Genomic DNA, 19,563 nt, shown 5'->3' on the forward strand with positions numbered 1-19,563 from the left:
TTTTTGTCATTTATAGCAGCTAAGATTTGAAAATCTCAGGATGGATTTTGGTTTCAAAACGAAGGGCATCATTTGGCAAAGCTCTAAGGCCAGGTCCCAAGAACCTCTGCCTGAATTCATGCGGCTGACACCTGCAGGGGCCACTGCACTGGGCTCCAGTGAATGCCACCTCCCGCAAAAGAGAGAAGGATCAGTAATCACACATGGAAGTGATAAGCTAAGGCCGTGGTCGGCAAACTGCGGCTCGCGAGCCACATGCAGCTCTTTGGCCCCTTGAGTGTGGCTCTTCCACAAAATACCACGGCCTGGGCGAGTCTATTTTGAAGAAGTGGCGTTAGAAGAAGTTTAAGTTTTAAAAAAAAAATGGCTCTCAAAAGAAATTTCAATCGTTGTACTGTTGATATTTGGCTCTGTGGACTAATGAGTTTGCTGACCACTGATAAGGGTACTATGAGGGCCCAGAAAGCCGGTCAGAAGGAACCAGGATGGCCCAACCCTGCTTTCCTGGAGTAAAAATTAACAAGGGAAGTGGAGAGAATGCATGTGCACCTGGAATGTTGGTGCCTCCCCTGCGGGGTTCTTGGGAAATTGCAGGAGATTTTAATAGCTGGAAGGGTGACAACATTCCAGAGTGCTTTTAAGATCTCACAGGATCCCAATATCCCACTGTTGATTGGTTTTTATATAACATCCTAGATTTCCTTTTGCAAATTTGCTTTGATATGTATGTATCTGACTTCCCTGATGCAAATTGAATCAAGCACAGAGAGCCTTGCCTGAAATCCAAGACTTAAAATATTAGCAAAGAGTGCCATCTACTGGAGCTTTTTGTTCATACACTAGTCAGTAATTTATTGAAAATCATGTCATTGATTCTCACCAAGGCTAAAGGGGAAAATATCTTGAACATTTCTGTAGGGAGAAGTTTGAGAGTTTTCATCAAAAGCCTTAAAGTCATGTGTTCTGTCTAGCCAGTAATTTCACTTTTAGGAATTTCTCTAAGGAAATAAGTGTTCTGTGTTTTGGCTATGTACACGGTTGCTTATTACAACTTTATAATAGTCAATATTGGATATACACCAAACAGATTTGGTTTGGTAAATGTTGCTATATCTGCATGGTGAGATACAGTATGATCATTAAAAACATCTTTGCTGGAAAACTACATTCGTGATAGATCATGAATGAAACAATGGGGTATAACTCTCCAAGACCCCATTTGGTGCTTTAGCTGAGCTGGGACCCCAAGCGCATTTCTGAGATCTGGCAAAGCTGCCGTTTTGTAGGAGCAAGCCGTTTCTCTTTCTAGGGTGTAACTTGGCCTTCTGGGGAGGAACGTTTCTTCTTGGAACAGGAAGGATTGGTTTTGGAGAAGCTGAACTGCCCTGGAGGAAAACATACATGGCACTCGGGTCAGGCAGACCTGCATCTGCTGTAGGTTATAACCCCCTGGGGCAGCCTCTCTCTCCAGTTCGGAGTCTTAGAGGCTTTGGGGCCACCTGAGGAGAAAAGAACCTGTCACAGGACCTCCACCTGCCAGGAGACAGGTTTGATGTTAGGCCAATGTAGTAGCTGCCCTTCAAGCTTTTTCTGCCCAGTTTCTGAACTCCTTTTTTTTTTTTTTTTAATTTTTAAAAACTTATTTTAAAAAGAAATATTTATTTATTTATTGTTTTTGTTAATTCCCACCCCGGCATATTTTCCATTGATTTTTAGAGAGAGTGGAAGGGAGAGGGAGAGACAGAGAAAGAGAAACATTGATGTGAGAGAGACAGATGGATTGGTTGCCTCCCATATGAGCCCCGACCAGGGCTGGGGATCAGATTGAGTCTGCAACCAAGGTACATGCCCTTAACCGGAATCGAACCCATGACCCTTCAGTTGGTAGGCTGAGCCAAACCAGCTAGGGCTGAACTCTCAACTGTTACCTCCTTCAGTGAACTTCAGATTCCCGATGGCAAAATGTGGGCTATAGAAAATGGGGAGTGGGGAAAATGGTGAAGGTGGTCAAAAGGTACAAACTCCCAGTTACAAGATAAATATGTCCTGGGATGTAATGTACAGCGTGGTAACTATATTTAACAATACTGTAGTGTATGTTGAAAGTTGCTCAGAGGGTATATCTTAAAAGTTCTCATTACAAGAAAAAAAAGGTAACTGTGAAGTGATAGATGGTAACTACACTTATTGTGATGATCATTTTGCAATATAAACAAATATAAAATCATTAGGTTGTACACCTTAAACTAATACAATGTTTTAAAAGTATGTTTTTATTGATTTTGAGAGAGAGAGGAAGGGAGAGGGATAGAGAGATAGAAACATCAATGAGAGAGGAACATCATCAATCAGCTGCCTCCTGCACGCATCCCTCCTGGGGATTGAGCCTGCAAACTGGGCATGTGCCCTGACCAGGAATCAAACCTGTGACCTCTTGGTTCCTGGGTCGAAGCTCAACTGCTGAGCCACACTGGCTGGGCTAAACTAATACAATTTTATATGTCAATTATCTACACTAATAAAAGAGAAAGATGCAAATTGACCGTATCTGTGCGATGCCCACCAGCCAGTCAGGAGTGAGTATGCAAATTGACCCAACAAAGATGGCAGGTTAATTTGCATATGCCGGCGCCGAGCAGCTGGGGGTCGGGAAGGCAGAAAGGTGTCTCCAAGCTGGAGCAAGGGCAGAAAGGCAGGTCTGGTCGGAGCAAAGACAGTGCCGGCAGCCATAGGAAGGAAGGCCCATTCATGCACGAATCTTCATGCATCGGGCTGCTAGTATCTCAATAAAACTGGGAGGAAAGGAAATGGGGAGGGGTTTTATGGCAGCAGTGTAAACCATGGGCTTGGAGAGAGGTTTCCTGAGTTCTCACCTGGGTCCCACTGCACACCAGCTGAAGGAACTTGGGCAAATCCTGCCCCTCTTTGGACCCTGGTTTGCTTGTTTTGAGTGGGAATAGGAGCACCTACTACAAATGAACTAGTATGTGTAAAGCAGTTAGAATAGCATGTGTCACAAAAGAACTCAATAAATAGTAGCCACTAGTGGTAGTAATCTCTATATATAATCTAAAGCCAAGCAACTGGAACAATTGGAACAACCGATCACTGTGACTCGCACTGTGGCCGGCCAACCGACCTGATCGGGGGCGGGGCGGCCAGCCAACCTCCCACAGCCCATCCCCCTGGCCGTCCCAGCCTCAATAAGCCCGCATCAGGGTGGGCCGGCCAGATCCCACCCGTGCACAAATTCGTGCACCTGGCCTCTAGTAGTGTCTAGTAGTGTCAATGGCTACAGAATTGATTAAATATGTACCAAAATGGTAATAGCATCCATCTTCAGGTGGAGGGGAGGTTACATATAGCAGGTCCTCCAATAACATTGTTTCTTTATAACATGGATGAGTTAAGGAACTTAACTCTTGTTTATATCAATTAGCCTAGGGTAAAACTGGGTTTTCTTCAGGTCGAAAACCTTTTGATGATGATGATAAGTGAGGATTTAATTGTATGATGTTTTTCTTTTTATATTTCCCTATTGTTTATAAACTTTCTATGAGTATATACTCCCTTTACATTGTTAATCTGAAAGGAAATTTACCCACAGAACACAGGAGCAGCGCAGCCTCATGGTCTGTCTCCTCTTCCTTAGGGAAAGTAGGACTCCACGGAAAATCTCCCTCCTGGTCTTCTGGCTTAGTCTCTGACTGCTATTTGTAGGGAGGGACAAACTCTGATGTTTTTGGCCTTGGGAAAGAAAAAAGTATGGCCCCCTTGCCCAAGGAATGTTGAATAGCCCTAGGAATCTTTAATCAGCAGGAGTGGATTGAGTTTCACAAATATTCCAAACAAAAGCGATCTCTAGGTGTGTTTCACTTAAAGCAAGCCTGTTGTTTCTGTAGGTAAATAAAAGTTACAAAACACATTTAGAGTGATTTTCTGCCTTGCAGCCAGCCACTGTGCTCTGATAGACAGTGGGGTCACTTTATCTCACAAGGTTTAAAAGCCTTGTCTTCCACCCCAGGTTATCCTGGGCAACCTTGAAAAAGAAAATAGCTAGTTATTTTACCAGCAAAAACAAGTTTATTTGGGAATAACGAATGCAATTCAGGACATGCAAACTATGGCAAACCCAGGGGAGCCCACAGAACAAAGAAGGGGGACATTTTTTAATAGAGTAAAAGAAGGAAGTTGGAAGGGGTGAGTATGAGCAAAAGTCCATTAGAGAAAAGCAAGAGTTCAGGGTGGTGGTGGCTTCTCATTAGCTGAGTATGGTGGTTTCTCATTGGCTGGGCAGTTGCTGGGTAAGAAGAAAATCTTCCTTCCTCCTCCCTGTTTATGTGAAGTAAGCTGCTTGCTTGCCCCAGTTGTAAAGTGAGTTGCGATGGGTGGTACATGTGTAAGAGCTCCCATTCAGGGGACCCCACTTTGAGTGAGGTTTTTCTTTATTTTATTTTTTTTCACATACTCCTCAGTAACCCTGCTTTTACAGCTAACTCAGAATTGCACTTACTTAAATGCATGCAGAAGGGCGCGCGGCCTGGCTTTAGAAGGAAGCTTGAGTGGTGGACGGTGTGTCAACCTGTGCTTCAGCTTCCACATCTGTACAATGGGAAGTAATAGTACTTGCTTGAGGTTTGAATGAGATAAGGCTGATACCGTATCTCACAGAGCGCCAGAACAGAGAGGTTCACAGCGTGCCCTCTCCAACGGGGTTAACCTGTGTCATTGTTCTGTCTCCTGGTAAGCACCCACAATAGAGCAGCAAGCTGGTAGAGAGTTGAAAAGGGAGGAAAGTAGACAATTCTTTGCTTTTGCAGAATGAGTTTTCTTGATGCTCAAGGTTGTGGTTTTAACCACCCTGCAGCATTCAAGAGTGATGGCCGGAGTATTTATAGCCCCATTAGATCTCTGCTCTTCTTTTGAACTCATTCTTTTCCCCCAGAAAGTCTGTACCTGATAAATCATTGAAGTGGAAGCTTGTGCCCCTGGTCCCCATTGTGTGGCCGCCCTGCTAGGTTTGTTCTCAGCCATGTGGGAGAAATGTTTGTGTTCCTTTCACATAGCAAGTGTCTTTTTTTTCTTCTGGAAATTTGTTTTTAAAAGCCATGCTTTTATTGTGCTCAGCTGTTAGTCTTTCCTGTCTGCATGCTTGAAAAGGTGGGACCGCCCTGAGCAATATCCTAAATTACGCTCTGTTTCCCAGCAGATGTGGGTGCATAGTGTGAGAGGGTCGGGAGTCAGTGTTCCCAGAATGTGCCACCCTGGCATGTGAATTATTTCAAACTGAAATCAATTAAAGCCCAACACACTGAAGCAGAATTTTTTACCTCCCCCTTTTCTTAAAGCCATTCTGCTGGGAAAACCTGCTTCAGGAGGGTAACCTAGTCAGTCACCCTAAGCCAGTGATGGCGAACCTATATGACACGCGTGTCAGCACTGACACGCGTAGCCATTTCGATGACACGCGGCCGCTGAGCCGGCCGTATGCCGAGGATGAAACATTTGCTGCTCCTGAGGATGAAACATTCGCGATTAGTCTTGGAGTTAGTTTTTTCCTCAAAGTGACACACTACCCGAGTTATGCTCAGTTTTTTTGGCGAAGTTTGACACACCAAGCTCAAAAGGTTGCCCATCACTGCCTAAGCGTTTTCACCCCAGCGTTAGTCAGGAAAACTCCAAGCACACTGTCTCATGGTTTCCAAGTTGCCTAGCAAAAGTTTGCCTGCCATGTGTGTTCAGCTCTTCCTCAAGTAGCTGTCAGTTGCCCATTCTCACTTCTGACATCTAAGACCACTTTCCTCCCTTTTCTCCATTGAACAAAGTTTCGTGTATACCCAATGTTGCCTCACTGTCTTTGGAATTTTCGTGCTTATGTGAATTCCCTGTGTGCACGTATTAAAAATTTGGTTCTCTCCTGTTAATCTGCTGTATGTTGTTCGAATTATTCAACCGGCCAGCAGAACTAAAGGGCAAGTTGCCTCAGCCACAGCAATTGGCCGAGCCTGGCTGGCCCCGAGACTGCTGATCCTGAGCAGTCACGGAAGCCTGCCCCGAGGGGAGGGGAGCGTTGCTTTCCTTTACGCCCTCTCTGGTCTCTTTTTCTGCAGGGTTCCATAGAAGTTAGAAGTGGGGAGAGTCCTTTTTCTCTCTTCTCAACTTAGATTGGCAGGGAATATTTAGGAAGGTTTTCTTTATTGATTCTTTTCTCTCAGAGAGGGTCTCCCCCGCTGTCCCCTGTCTGGGTTGTTGGTCATAAGAAAGAAATACGATGGGAAAAGAACATAGGCAGAGCCTCCCTGTCAGCTGTTGTTCGAGCCGGCCTCGCAGGCCGGGGAGATGAAGCGGTTCTCGCCAGGAGGTGCCTTTCAGACAACCTTTGCTGTGGGTCCCTATACAAAAACCAATGAGACTTTCCTTTCATTTTGTTCTGTGTCCTAAGACCTTGGCTTAGTGACCAGTGAATATATTTCCTCTGGTCTCACCATCCCGAAGGTCCACTTACAGGGTACACCTGGTGGCCAGTGAACTAGTGTCTCTTTGTCCCGCGGTGCCAGCTCTCAGGGGAGTTTGTCATAAGGGATCCCAGGCCATAAGGGGCCTGTGCGGTCTAATTGTTAGGTGTTCATTGTTAGTGCTGGGAAAATCTCCTTTTAGTAGAGCCTGCCCAGTGCCACAAATTAGCAGTTTGTGGCTAGAGGCTTCTCACGTTCTGTGGGCGACCTGAGATACCTCACCCACGACACACCCTAGCCGCCTACGTGACGAAGGCCTGTGCGTTCTCTGACTTGCTTTGGGAGTGAATTTTTGGATCGTGGAGGCTACACCAGGAGTCCTTCCCCGGGCGCCTGTAGTGCCCCTGATAAAACTTACCCAAAGCCTGGGAAGCTAACCCTGGGTCTCTCCATTACAAGGCTTATTGGAATATACGGATGAAGATCCTATTCATCCATGAGCAGATTTTGAATTGGAGAAACTTCTATATTTAGAACAGATTTCAGGACGTTCTCCTAACAAGCAGCTGCCTTGCTGGTACTTCCGGATAGGTCAGATTGACAGGAGGACACACAGAAGCATGACACCTGGCTGAAAAGCTCCCTTAATACGATAAAAGAGTGGAAGTTAGACTCAGCGCGAAAATTAAAAACCAAATCCGATGTTCATTCCCTTCCTCCCACCTGTACTCCCCTTTATCCACACCTCCTGTCCCTGACGGTCCAGAAGATCTTCTGGCCTCAGTGCGCCTCCGCACCTCACGTCAGCTCCCCAGTCAGAGCCCTTCCATCCTAAAGAGCCCCTACTTCCCCAGGAGACCCCTTAAGTTGCCCAGCTGCCTGTTTTATCGTCCGTTCTTTACAAGACTGACACAGGGCACTCAGGCCTGACCTTCAGCCTGAGAGGTGGCCTGGTAATTTGTAGAAATGCTGGAAGTCAGGAAGGGCAGAAGGGCTCACTCTGCTGTCCCCTTCGATTTCTCCTGTTTTCCAGGACTTCATAAGCAGGCTTTACCAGCTTGAGCTATTCATATGCAATGTCCCTTGCGGATGTATCCTGCAGCCCTGCCCCAGACCGCCAAGAAGACGTGTGCCCTCAATGGCAGCCCATCTTTTAAATCCTTTTAACTTCTCTCTCAGAAGATCCGACAAAATTCAGAGAGAAATTAGAAAGATTTATAGCTACTTGTAAGTCGACGACAGAGGTCTCCATTGGCTGCTAAGTAGGGTACCCGCAGCCCAGATTACACAATAATTATCAGACAGGCCAGCGGGCCCCTGGAGAACAGCCCTCATCGGGGAAAGAGATGGCCAGACCCTCTGTCAGGCCCTCCTGCAAATGAGCACGAGGTGGCTCCACTAGAAACTCACGTTCAAGGGCTACTAGGAGAGATGATGGAGGTCTTTCCTCCTAAAAGAAGTGAGTTGGTAGAAGTTGCATTAGGAGAACATCCAAAAGCACTTGTTGGACATTTTGCAAAAGGCTTTCAGAGACACACTCACAGCTCTGAGTTCTTTTCAGCATTCAGTTCGTATTCCCAAGCTTTGGAGATTGTGAATTGGAAAAAGCAAGCTTCAATCTCGGCATGGTAAGGAAACAAGAGTTCAGTGCCACTATGCAACCTTAACAGCTTAACCTCTGTGGTTCTCCAAAGTCGTCACGCCCTAGATATGCTGACTGCCCAACAAGGGGGAGCTTGTACAACCATCAGCGAAGACTGTTGCTTTCATGTAAACCAAACGAGACAGGTGGTGTGTAACTGAAATCTGTGAAAAGAAAGGATTGATACTTCCCAACAGATAAATGAACCACAGACATTTTATTGGGCTGACATCCCCAGGAATGGGGGACTGGTTTAGCGGGGTGTGGAAAAATGTGCTCCAATTGCTTCTTTTCTGTTTGTTTATCCTCGTGTGCACCTATGTTCTTTTCTCCCTCTGCAGCTCCCTCACCACTCAACTACTAACTCACTTGTCTCCACAGCCAACAGCTGGTTTTGACATGCGACACTCCTAGGGGAGTTTCAGCGGAGGGAACTGTGGGTGTCCAGGGTGAGTGTCCCCAGAATGTGCCACACTGGCTGGCAGATGATTTCTAACTGAGATCAATTAAAGCCCAACAAACTCAGGAAGAGTTTTTTACTTACACTTTTTCTTTTTTTTAAATTTTTTTCATTTTTATTTTATTTATTTGTTTTTAAAATAAATGTATTGGGGTGACATTGGTTAATAGGATCATATAGGTTTCAAGTGTACATTTCTATGATAGAAGATTTGAATATTGTACTGTGCCCACCACCCATAGTCAAACCATCTTCCCTGGCCATATATTAGGCCTCCTCAACCCTCTACTTCCCCTTTTTCTTAAAGAGATTCAATAGGAACTTTGGCATCATCACCTTTAACTTTTTCACCTTAGCATTGGGAAGACTCCAGGAATGTTGACTAGATTACTAGCCCCCTCCGTCCCATTGTTCCTGACTTGCCAAGCAGAGAATTTACCTGCCAGGTGTGCTCAGTTCTTCCTCAAATAGCCATAAGTCGCCCATTCTTCCTTTTGAAATTTAAGACCCCAGTTCCCCTTTTCTTTGTTGTCCAAAATGCCATGGCCCAGTCAGTGGGTAAATGAGTGTTGTCTTATGAACCAGGAAGTCACTGTTTGATTCCCGGTCAGGGTACATGCCTGGGTTGGGGGCTTCATCCCCAGTGTGGAGCATGCAGGAGGCAGCTGATCAATGATTCTCTCTCTCTCTCTCTCTCCCTCTCCCTTCCTCTCTGAAATCAACAACAACCAATATTTAAAAAAAAAAGAAAACTGGGAAAAATGCACACACAAAAAATGTCATGCATATTCAATGCCACCTCACTGTTTTTGGAATTTTCATGCTTATGTGCATTCCCTGTGTGCAGGTATCAAACAATTGTTTTTCTTGCCCTGGCTGGTTTGGCTCAGTGGAAAGAGCATCAGCCTGAGGACTGAAGGGTCCCTGGTTCTATTCCGTTCAAGGGCACATGCCCGGGTGTGGCTTGATCCCCAGTAGGGGGCATGCAGGAGGCAGCCAGTCAATGATTTTCTCTCATCATTGATCTCTCTCTCTCTCTCTCTCTCTCTCTCTCTCTCTCTCTCCCTTCTTCTCTGAAATCAATAAAAACATATTTTTTAAAAAATTTGTTTTTCTCCTGTTAATCTGCTATATGTTGTTTGAATTATTTGACCAGCCAGAACTACTAGTAAAGGGGCAGGAGGGATGGCTCCCCAGCCCCAACAGTAGCAACCACATACTGAGTGTTTAACTGGGCCAGGATTTCCATATATTTCATGTCTTTATTCTCCCATCAACCATATTTAGATCTTATTAATAGTGCCTATTTGTGCTGGAGAACTAAGGCAGTTAGTAAGTTTAGTAAGTTGCCTAGCCCAGCTTCAGACTCAGGGTGAGCCTTAAATCATAGCTGCAATGCTTGGGGCCATTAGGGACAGAAATAGAATATTGGGGACAAGCTATTACTTATAATAAATAATGATAAGAAATATTAATCATGCTATTAACCAAGGTTGTTTTGTTCTGATTAAAGAAAGCACATTTTAACCTGGCTGAGAGTTGCACTGTGGGACCTGGGAGCTCACCTAGACATGCTGTCTATCCTCCCCATCCAGGAGCAGCCTATTATCATAGAAAGACTAGCAACCTTATCGAGGAAAGGAAACAATGGAGTCCCGGATGCCCCCTGCCCTTTGCAAACCCCCGGCCCACATTGCCTGTAATCTGTAACCATTATACCTAGTTATTCCTTTTGCCTACTTCCCCATGTAATCTTTGTTCTTGTACCCCATCTAAGCATCTGGCTTATGGGGAGGGGTAGTGCAGTGGATGACCAGCTGCTCTCCCATATTGCTAGTATTATTATTGGAATAAATGCTCATATAGGAGTCAACCCCGTCTCTGCTTAATTGGCTCAAGTGGTGACAGGCAGCCCGGACCCGTTGGTTGTCCGGTTTCATGGCCACATGACTGTGCCTCTTACACAGGCGACCAGGCCACTGCCCTCCGGGAGCAGACCGATGAGTACCTGGATTCTGTTGGTTAAATGAGAGCTTTATTTCAGCTGCTCCTGGTGGCTTCTTGAAGGTTCATCACCCTTCATTGGAATAAGCCCCCATCTTGTGAGAAAAGGACTTATGACCTTCCTTCACAGAACCTTCCCAGCTGCATCCAGATGCTCAGCCAAGTCTCCCAACCTTCTGCAGTTCAGAGGGTAGTAATAGTGTCTGTAATCCAGGCGGAACCCAGAGCCCTGGGCACTTCTGAGTAACGGTGGGAGGCAAAGTTGGAGGTTATCGAGCTAGACTTTTCACTTGGGGTTCTGCTAAGTTATAAAAAATAAAGGGGAGTTTGCCTGTGTTCATCCCTGGGCTTATGACTGGCCCCTGTGAGGGTTATGCCCTGCTTCTCAGCTCTGTCCCCAGGCTTGGCCTCATCAATGTGCTCCCAAAGGGTGCCCTGCTTCCTGAAGATCACGGAGGAGCAATAGTAGGAAACGGATTAAGCATTCAGGCCTACCCATCAGCAGATAGATGGACAAATAAAATGTATCCTAACCACACAATGGGCCATTCAACCATGAAAAGGGGGGAAGCACGGACACATGCTACAGCAGGGGATGGGCCACGAAAGCATTGCATTCAGTGAGAGAAGCCACACACACGGTGCTGTGTGGTTCTGTTTACATTAAATGTCCAGAAACGGTAAGTCTAGGGAGACGGAAAGTACATTAGTGGTTGCCAGGGACAGTGGGAGGAAGATGGGGAGCGACTGGGTTTCTCTTTGGGGTGATGACTTATTTTAGGCGATGAACTAGGTAGTGGTGATGGTTGCACGATGTTGTGAATGCGCAGATGCCTCTGAAGTGAGGGGGACGCAAAGCCGACAGAGGCTGGGCAAAGGGAGTCCGTGCAGCGTCCGCTTGTGGCTGGAAGGACAGAACAGATGCGAGGTTGCTCTGCAGAGGCCACACCAGGGGGCCTCCAGAAGGGGTCCTCCTGCAGATCTAAGCGTGCGCATCCTCAGGACCCAGGGTTTCCTCCCTCCTCGCGCTGGCCATCTCCAGGGCATTTGGCACCTCGTCTTTTCCTCAGTCATGGCGTGAAGGGCAGGGGCGAGGGTGATGAGGTAGCTCCAAGCAGCCAGTCAGCTCCTGGTGGCCAGCTCAGGCCAGAAGAAAGGAAGTTGCAAGGGCTGGTGAGGGGGCCCCAGCATCACCTGTCTTGTCCCCATTGACAATTCCATCCCACGTGGACATGGCCATTGGCGGGAAGGTCTTGGCTGCCTCTGCTCTCAACCCTCGTGGGACTGGAGAGCTTCCGTAGGAGAAACCAGAGGGACTCCAGAGGAGCTCCTGCTCACTGTGCCTGATAGCTCTGAGCACCCCATTCTGGGGGTGCTGCACATGTCACCCCCGGCACTCTAGCTCCCCGAGGCCCCCTGGGCTACGCCTGCCTGCCGAGGGTCCGACCCAACCATTTCCATCTTCCTCCACTCTGCAATGCATTTGCCCTTTAAAAAAAAATTTTAACTGCCTTTTGCCCTTTCTAGGTTCTGGAAGTGAGAGGGGCAAACAAGCTACGCTTAATCAAAAGTGTAGCTCTCACAACTCAAAGTGACAAGATGAAGTCAGAGTTACAGGGATGGAAGATCTCTAGCCTTGATCAGATTTCCCCACCTTTCCCCCCAAACCCCTACCCCATCCTTCCAGGTCCCCTGAGGGCAACTCTTCCCTCTGATCTCCTTCCACCAGACACCGTGGCTTTATCCTCAACACCTCACGTTCTCTCGTATCCTACAGCCAGCAGGGCCGGACCGCAGTGCAGATGTCTCCAGCATCCGACCCTCTCCCCACTACTGCTGCACCGTGTGGCTGGGCGGTTTGCAGTTCACCTGGGTCTCCCGCCTCCCTTCTGCAAGAGCACGAGTGAGCTGTGCCTGCTCTGAAGTGTCCACACTGCCCTCGAGTGGAGCCCCACCTTTGAGTGGTCCCCAAGGCCCCTCTGGACCTGTCCCCTATGATTCCTCCTCTCTCGACACTGCTCCTCCCTCACTTCATCCCGGCTGCTCTGGTCTCTCTGCTGCTCCAGACTTTCCAGAAACCATCCCCGGTTTCTGCACAGCTCACTCCTCACTTTCTGTCAGTCTTTGCTTAGATGTCAACCTCTCAGGGAGGCCACCCTGGCCTGGTACCGGGCTCCCTGCCTCCAACCTGCCTTTTGGGGAGCCCTGGTCACCTCTAGCATATTCCACCCACCGTCTCGGTACTGTCCACCCGTGGGTGCAAGCTTCACCAGGGCCTGCGTGCTTTGTAGCTTTGTCCACTGACGTTTCCCACTTGCCTTGCACACTAACTGGTACACACTGGTGGGACATTAAATTGGAGTGGTGCTGTGTGCTTCATTATGAAATACTGGGGAAAAAAATCAAGGAATGTGTAAGATGGGTATATATGAAAAGCCTATTGTTTGACATCTCCACCTTTGATTTGTGCTTATTTGTTCAGGGACCTAGAGCCCCTATAGGGTGGACCCCTCTAAATTTCAAGAATTCCGTAAAAAGGATCAGAAGATTTCACTTTGCTTAAAAACAATTCCCCTATTTCATTGTTACAAAAAATAAAAAAAATAAAAAAAATCCCAAACTGACACAGGAAATTCTGATACAGAGAATACTCTTGACATTGAAAAAATACACAGCCTTAATCTTCAATGCAACAGTTGCTGAATGTGTCTTAAGTATGGCGGAAACAGAAGAATTTTTTTTCCTGTTGACATACATTTGAAGATTTCCATGGACATCTGAGCCAGGCATTCCCACTGCTCAGCCTCAAGGACAACTGCGTCCGTGTATTAGTAGATGTGAGGACAAGGTGACTTTCACATTGAACTTGCTCTCACTGTGCCCTGAGCTGCATGCCACATCCCGGCACTGAGCAGAGCTGGGATAGATGTGCGTGCCTAGGAAGCCGCTCTTATAATTCTGTAGAGTTTGGAGAGACCTGCGCTCTGCAGACATGGTTTTCAGAGTTGCTCACTCAGGCTACTTGGCCTTCCTCTCAGTTTTGGACACCAGGCCACAGGACATATGCTACACATACCAGGTCAGGGCCAGGAACTCAGATTTTCGAAGGGAGATTTGGAGCTAAGAGTTCAATTCTGTACTTCAGTAATGTTCACCACCCTACACAATGCCTCCTACTGAGGCCCGTAAACCCTGGCTGCTCCCTGCTGCTCCATGCTGTTCCATGCCTACTCCATGCTGCTCCTTGCCTCCTCCGTGCTGCTCCATGTTGCTCTATGCCTACCCTATGCTGCTCCATGCCTGCTCCATGCCTGCTCCATGCCTGCTCCATGCTGTTCCATGCTGCTCCATGCCTGCTCCATGCCTGCTCCATGCCTGCTCCACGCCTGCTCCATGCCTGCTCCATGCTGCTCCACGCCTGCTCCATGCTGCACCATGTTGCTCTATGCCTGCCCCATGCCTGCTCCATGCTGCTCCATGCCTGCTCCATGCTGCTCCATGCCTGCTCCATGCCTGCTCCATGCTGCTCCATGCCTGCTCAATGCCTGCTCCATGCTGCTCCATGCCTGCTCCGTGCCTGCTCCACGCCTGCTCTGTGCTGCTCCATGCCTGCTCCACACCTACTTCACGCCTGCTCCATGCCTACTCCATGCTGCTCCATGCCTGCTCCGTGCTGCTCCATGTCTGCTCCATGCCTGCTCCATGCTGCTCCATGCCTGCTCCATGCCTGCTCCGTGCTGCTCCGTGCCTGCTCCATGCCTGCTCCACGCCTGCTCTGTGCTGCTCCATGCCTGCTCCACACCTACTTCACGCCTACTCCATGCTGCTCCATGCCTACTCCATGCTGTTCCATGCCTGCTCCGTGCAGTTCCATGTCTGCTCCATGCTGCCCCATGCCTACTCCATGCTGCCCCATGCCTACTCCATGCTGCCCCATGCCTACTCCATGCTGCCCCATGCCTACTCCATGCTGCTCCATGCCTACTCCATGCTGCTCCATGCCTGCTCCGTGCTGCTCCATGTCTGCTCCATGCCTGCTCCGTGCTGCTCCATGCCTGCTCCACGCCTGCTCCGTGCTGCTCCATGTCTGCTCCATGCCTGCTCCGTACTGCTCCATGCCTGCTCCGTGCTGCTCCATGTCTGCTCCATGCCTGCTCCATGCTGCTCCAATGCCTGCTCTATGCCTTCTCCATGCTGCTCCATGTCTGCTCCATGTCTGCTCCATGCTGCTCCATGCCTGCTCCATGCTGTTCCATGCTGCTCCATGCCTGCTCCGTGCCTGCTCCACGCCTGCTCTGTGCTGCTCCATGCCTGCTCCACACCTACTTCACGCCTGCTCCACGCCTACTCCATGCTGCTCCATGCCTACTCCATGCTGCTCCATGCCTACTCCATGCTGCTCCATGCCTGCTCCGTGCTGCTCCATGCCTGCTCCGTGCTGCTCCATGTCTGCTCCATGACTGCTCCGTGCTGCTCCATGCCTGCTCCATGCCTTCTCCATGCTGCTCCATGTCTGCTCCATGCCTGCTCCATGCTGCTCCATGCCTGCTCCGTGCTGCTCCATGTCTGCTCCGTGCTGCTCCATGCCTGCTCCGTGCTGCTCCATGTCTGCTCCATGTCTGCTCCATGCCTTCTCCATGCTGCTCCATGTCTGCTCCATGCTGCTCCATGCCTGCTCCGTGCTGCTCCATGTCTGCTCCATGCTGCTCCATGCCTGCTCCGTGCTGCTCCATGTCTGCTCCATGCTGCTCCATACCTGCTCCGTGCTGCTCCATGTCTGCTCCATGCTGCTCCATGCCTGCTCCGTGCTGCTCCATGTCTGCTCCATGCTGCTCCATGCCTGCTCCGTGCTGCTCCATGCCTGCTCCATGCCTGCTCCGTGCTGCTCCATGTCTGCTCCATGCTGACCCACACTGATCCATACTTGCTCCCCCTCACTCACTTTCACACATCAGTAGAATGGGCGGCAGCACCGAGGAGAGCGTGGTACCAAAGAAAATATCACAGAAGAGAAAGCACTTGAGCTGAGCCTGAATGATAGAAAAATGTTCACAAGCAGAGCCTGAGGGGGAAGGGCATTCCCAGCAGAGAGAACAGCATGACTCAGGCACTGAGGCGGGAGTGCACGCTGCTGCTTGGGGAGGGCCAGGAGCTCTGAGCTTTACAGGTTGGAGCACCTCCTTCACTTTCTAGCAATGAAGGTTTATTTGGTGCTGTGAGCATGTGAGTGAGGGCACCACCCTCAGAGGGCTTACCTCCCGGAGTGAGAAACAAGCAGTGAACAGCTGACAAGCTAACTGTGGACAGAGATGAGTGCGGATCCAAGCAGTGCGGGTAGAGGATGGCAGGGAGGCCTGTGGCCAGCACAGAGGCTGAGGAGGAGATTGAGGGAGCCGGTGACTCCCTCAGATAGCTGTGGGGACAGCAAGGCAAGCGGGGAGCTCCACGCACAGAGGTCGGCATGGAAGGGAGGGGCTTGTGCTCAATTCCACATGTAACAGGAGGCCTCAGTGTTGTTGTTTTTTGTGTGTTGTTGTTTTTTTTTTGTTGTTGTTGTTTTTATATATTTTATTGATTTTTTTATGTTTTACAGAGAGAAAGGGAGAGGGATAGAGAGTTAAAAACATCGATGAAGGAAACATCGATCAGCTGCCTCCTGCACACCCCCTACTGGGGATGTGCCCGCAACCAAGGCACATGCCCTTGACCGGAATCGAACCTGGGACCTTTCAGTCCGCAGGCCGACGCTCTATCCACTGAGCCAAACCAGTCAGGGCAGGAGGCCTCAGTTTTGAACAGGGAAGCAGATAGTCAAGTTGACATCCCCCTTCCAAAATCTCTGCACTGTTAAGAGAAGAATGGATTGGGTGGGGAGGGGGAGATGCTGGGAAGAAGTGGCAAGAGCAGAAGGCTAGCGATATCGTTATGGCTAGAGATGGGGCTGCCTCGTGGCAGTAGCAGAGAAAACGGAGAACAGTGAGAGGATCTGGAACATGCCATAGGGTAGGGGATCCGCCCATAGGACCCCCGGCTGCCTGGGGTGCTCTAATAGGGTGCAGGGAGCCATGAGGGGTTCCCCTCGGCTGGCCTGAGTGCTGGGTGGATGAAAGTGCCGTTTACTGAGATGGGGGTCCGTGGGTGCCTTTCAGCAGGAGGAACAAGCCCTAAGGACAAGGTACCCCTTCATTGCTGCGGTACAGCTGTGCACCAGGTGCAGTCGGTGGGCTCCAGGGAGGCCTGTGAGGAGTGGGTGCTTCAGCTGAGAGCAGAAGGAGGAGCAGCTGTGGAGCAGGTGGGAGAGGGGATGTCCAGGCTACCAGGACCAGCTGTGGGGAGTGGCCGGATTCCTGGTTGGCACAGAAAGGGCAACCAGGCGGGGATGGGGGAATGGGGCAGGGGCCACCGCATAAGAACTGTGGGTTTTGTCCCGAGGGGGCAGTGGGGATTTAGTCAGGCCTACAGCCCGCTCCCACCCAATCACCCAAGAGCGAGTAGAAGGGGGAGGAGGGGGAGGACGACAGCAGTTTGCCATGAACCTGCAAGCTCTCACACATTTGTATTTCCACAAAATGAGAAAATAACATAAAAGCAAAGGGAGGAAGCCTTGAACTTTAAAAGCTGGGCCAGAAGCTGTACAATACAGTTCCAAACCACAAAGGCGTCCCAGTGGGAGCCATCCTGCCCGCGCGGGCCTGACTTCCCGCGGCCGCCCGGGACAGTGGAAGCACCTGTTTGTTTTATCGCGGCTGCTGCTTTGAGGGCTGAGATCAACATCTTTCCTCCTGGCCTGTTTGCGGTTTCCTCGCAATGCGCCAGGCTCCGTGTGCTCACCAGGAAAAATCTGTGTCTCGGGGTTAAGGCCGGTTTCTAAAAAACAACTGACAATAGAGAACATCCACCAGGAGACAAAGGTGTTTGTGCTTTCAGAGGACAGACCTATATCCACACGAAAAATGGGGCGGAAGTACCCCGCCTGTTCTTGGCATTCTTGTTGGCACATGCTATGACCGTGTGGCAAGTGGAACCGCGTTCAAGATGCTGCGGTCCTCTCTCCCTCCTACGGGTCCTCTGGTCAGCTGGGCTTTGCTCTTCCCAATGCCCCTGTGGAAACGGCCCCCAGAGAACTGACATGTGGCTGCTCGGCACCCTCCAACTCACAGACCCCACCCCAATGACTGCAATCCCTTCCAGACGCGAGAAGGACGCTCTCGCACGCCGCAGGAGGGCTGAGCAGGTGCCGCTTTGGGATGGAGTTCGGAAATACGTCTGCAGGTTACGATAGAATACGATTTCTCGTTTTGTAAAGTTCAGGTTTTGTGCTTTTGCTTTGAGGCCGTATTTCTTCTTGCATTTAATTGCACACCTCAGAGAGGGCAAAAGCAGAATGCTACACAGGCCCATCATCCAGGGATCTCAAGAGTCTCAACCCCTCAGGGAGCCTCAGTTTCCCCATGACGACCATTTCATAGAATTTTCGTCGAACTTGTTGTAACACCTGAGTGGGGATGCTGTGTGGTCTCATCCTTGGCCACACCATCCAGTCACTTTTGGGGAGCTTTGTAAAAACCGCTCCTCAGACCCAGGGCAGCACAAGCTTTGGGGACCAGGGCTGGGCCCCCCGTGGGTCAGGCACACAGCGGGATTGAGGATTGCCGAATATGCCTGGGAGCACTCAGCCCTTGTCTGGCGGGACACGGACAGCGCCCTGTGAACTGTTACTGGGGGTGGCACACCCCGCTGCTCGGTGAACTCAATGATCGATGGTAAGTAAGCAGGGACATCAGCTTAGAGTTGAACAAAAACGTGTCTGTTTTGATTGCCTTCCCTTTTCAACATCGATTTTGACTCCTTCAAGCCCGATCCTCTTTCACCCAGCATAACCACCGAACGCAGTCCTTTTAAAAGCCAAACATGTTTTATTTTAAGCCATTTTTGTTGAGAATGAGTGACCTGTGCTGCCTCGGTAACGAGTTGACTTCTCTTGGTGGCGCCAGTTCCCTGGTGGCAGTGTGTTTCATGATGCGCTTCGTAGGCAGCTCAGGAGCAAGGCAGGCGGCTCTGGTGACATCCCGATCCTCAGCCCCGCACCCCGTCAGTGTATCCTGGTGCCCCCAGTGTCCTGCCTGCTTTACTCCCAGAAGCGCTTGAGCCAACATCCCAGACGGCCGGCTATCCTGCCCGCAGAGTCAGAAACCTGAGCTCTCAAGTGGGTCAGCAAAGTACTCTTCCAATTGAGGCATAACATACACCCTGTGAAGTGTGTAAAGTGCATGAGTATTGAGTGTTCACCTCCATGGTGCTTTACATACACACAAACCCCTGTAACAAACGCCCAGGCTTCGAAAGAGAGCTGCGTATTTAAATGTGAACGAATTACGCCCGGCCGGTGTGACTCAGTGGCTGAGCATCGACCTATGAACTGGGAGGTCACGGTTCGATTCCCGGTCAGGGCACACGCCCGAGTTGTGGGCTCAGTCCCCAGTGTGGGGCACACGGCAAGCAGCTGACCAATGATTCTCTCTCATCATTGATGTTTCTATCTCTTTCTCCCTCTCCCTTCTTCTCCGAAATCAATTAAAAATAAATAAATAAATTTGAACTAATTAAAATCATGTACAATTAAACTTCAGCTCCTCAATCACACTGACCGCATTTCAAGTGCCCAGCGGCCACCTGTGTATACAGGACAGGGCGGCTCTGGATCACGCCACCATCACAGAAAGTGCTCTGGGGTAGCGGAGCTCCGGAACACTCAACACCTACCCACTCTGCCCGCTTCCTGTACCTTTCCCCACCCACCCCCTCCCCCTGCCGCGGAGGAGACTGGCCTCGGGGCTGCTGCCTGCTGCTTGGCTGACTTGCTGCAGGCTGGTTTTGCATGTCCGGTCCACCGAGTCTCAGCCCAAGATGTTCACACCGAGCGACCTGACCTAGCAGAGGGGCTTTGCGGGTGTGATTCATTCGGTGAGTGACTTTGTGATGATAGAGTATCCTGGATATCT

The sequence above is a fragment of the Cnephaeus nilssonii genome (assembly GCF_951640355.1).
Source record: "Cnephaeus nilssonii genome assembly, chromosome: 20".
Taxonomy (NCBI): domain Eukaryota; kingdom Metazoa; phylum Chordata; class Mammalia; order Chiroptera; family Vespertilionidae; genus Cnephaeus; species Cnephaeus nilssonii.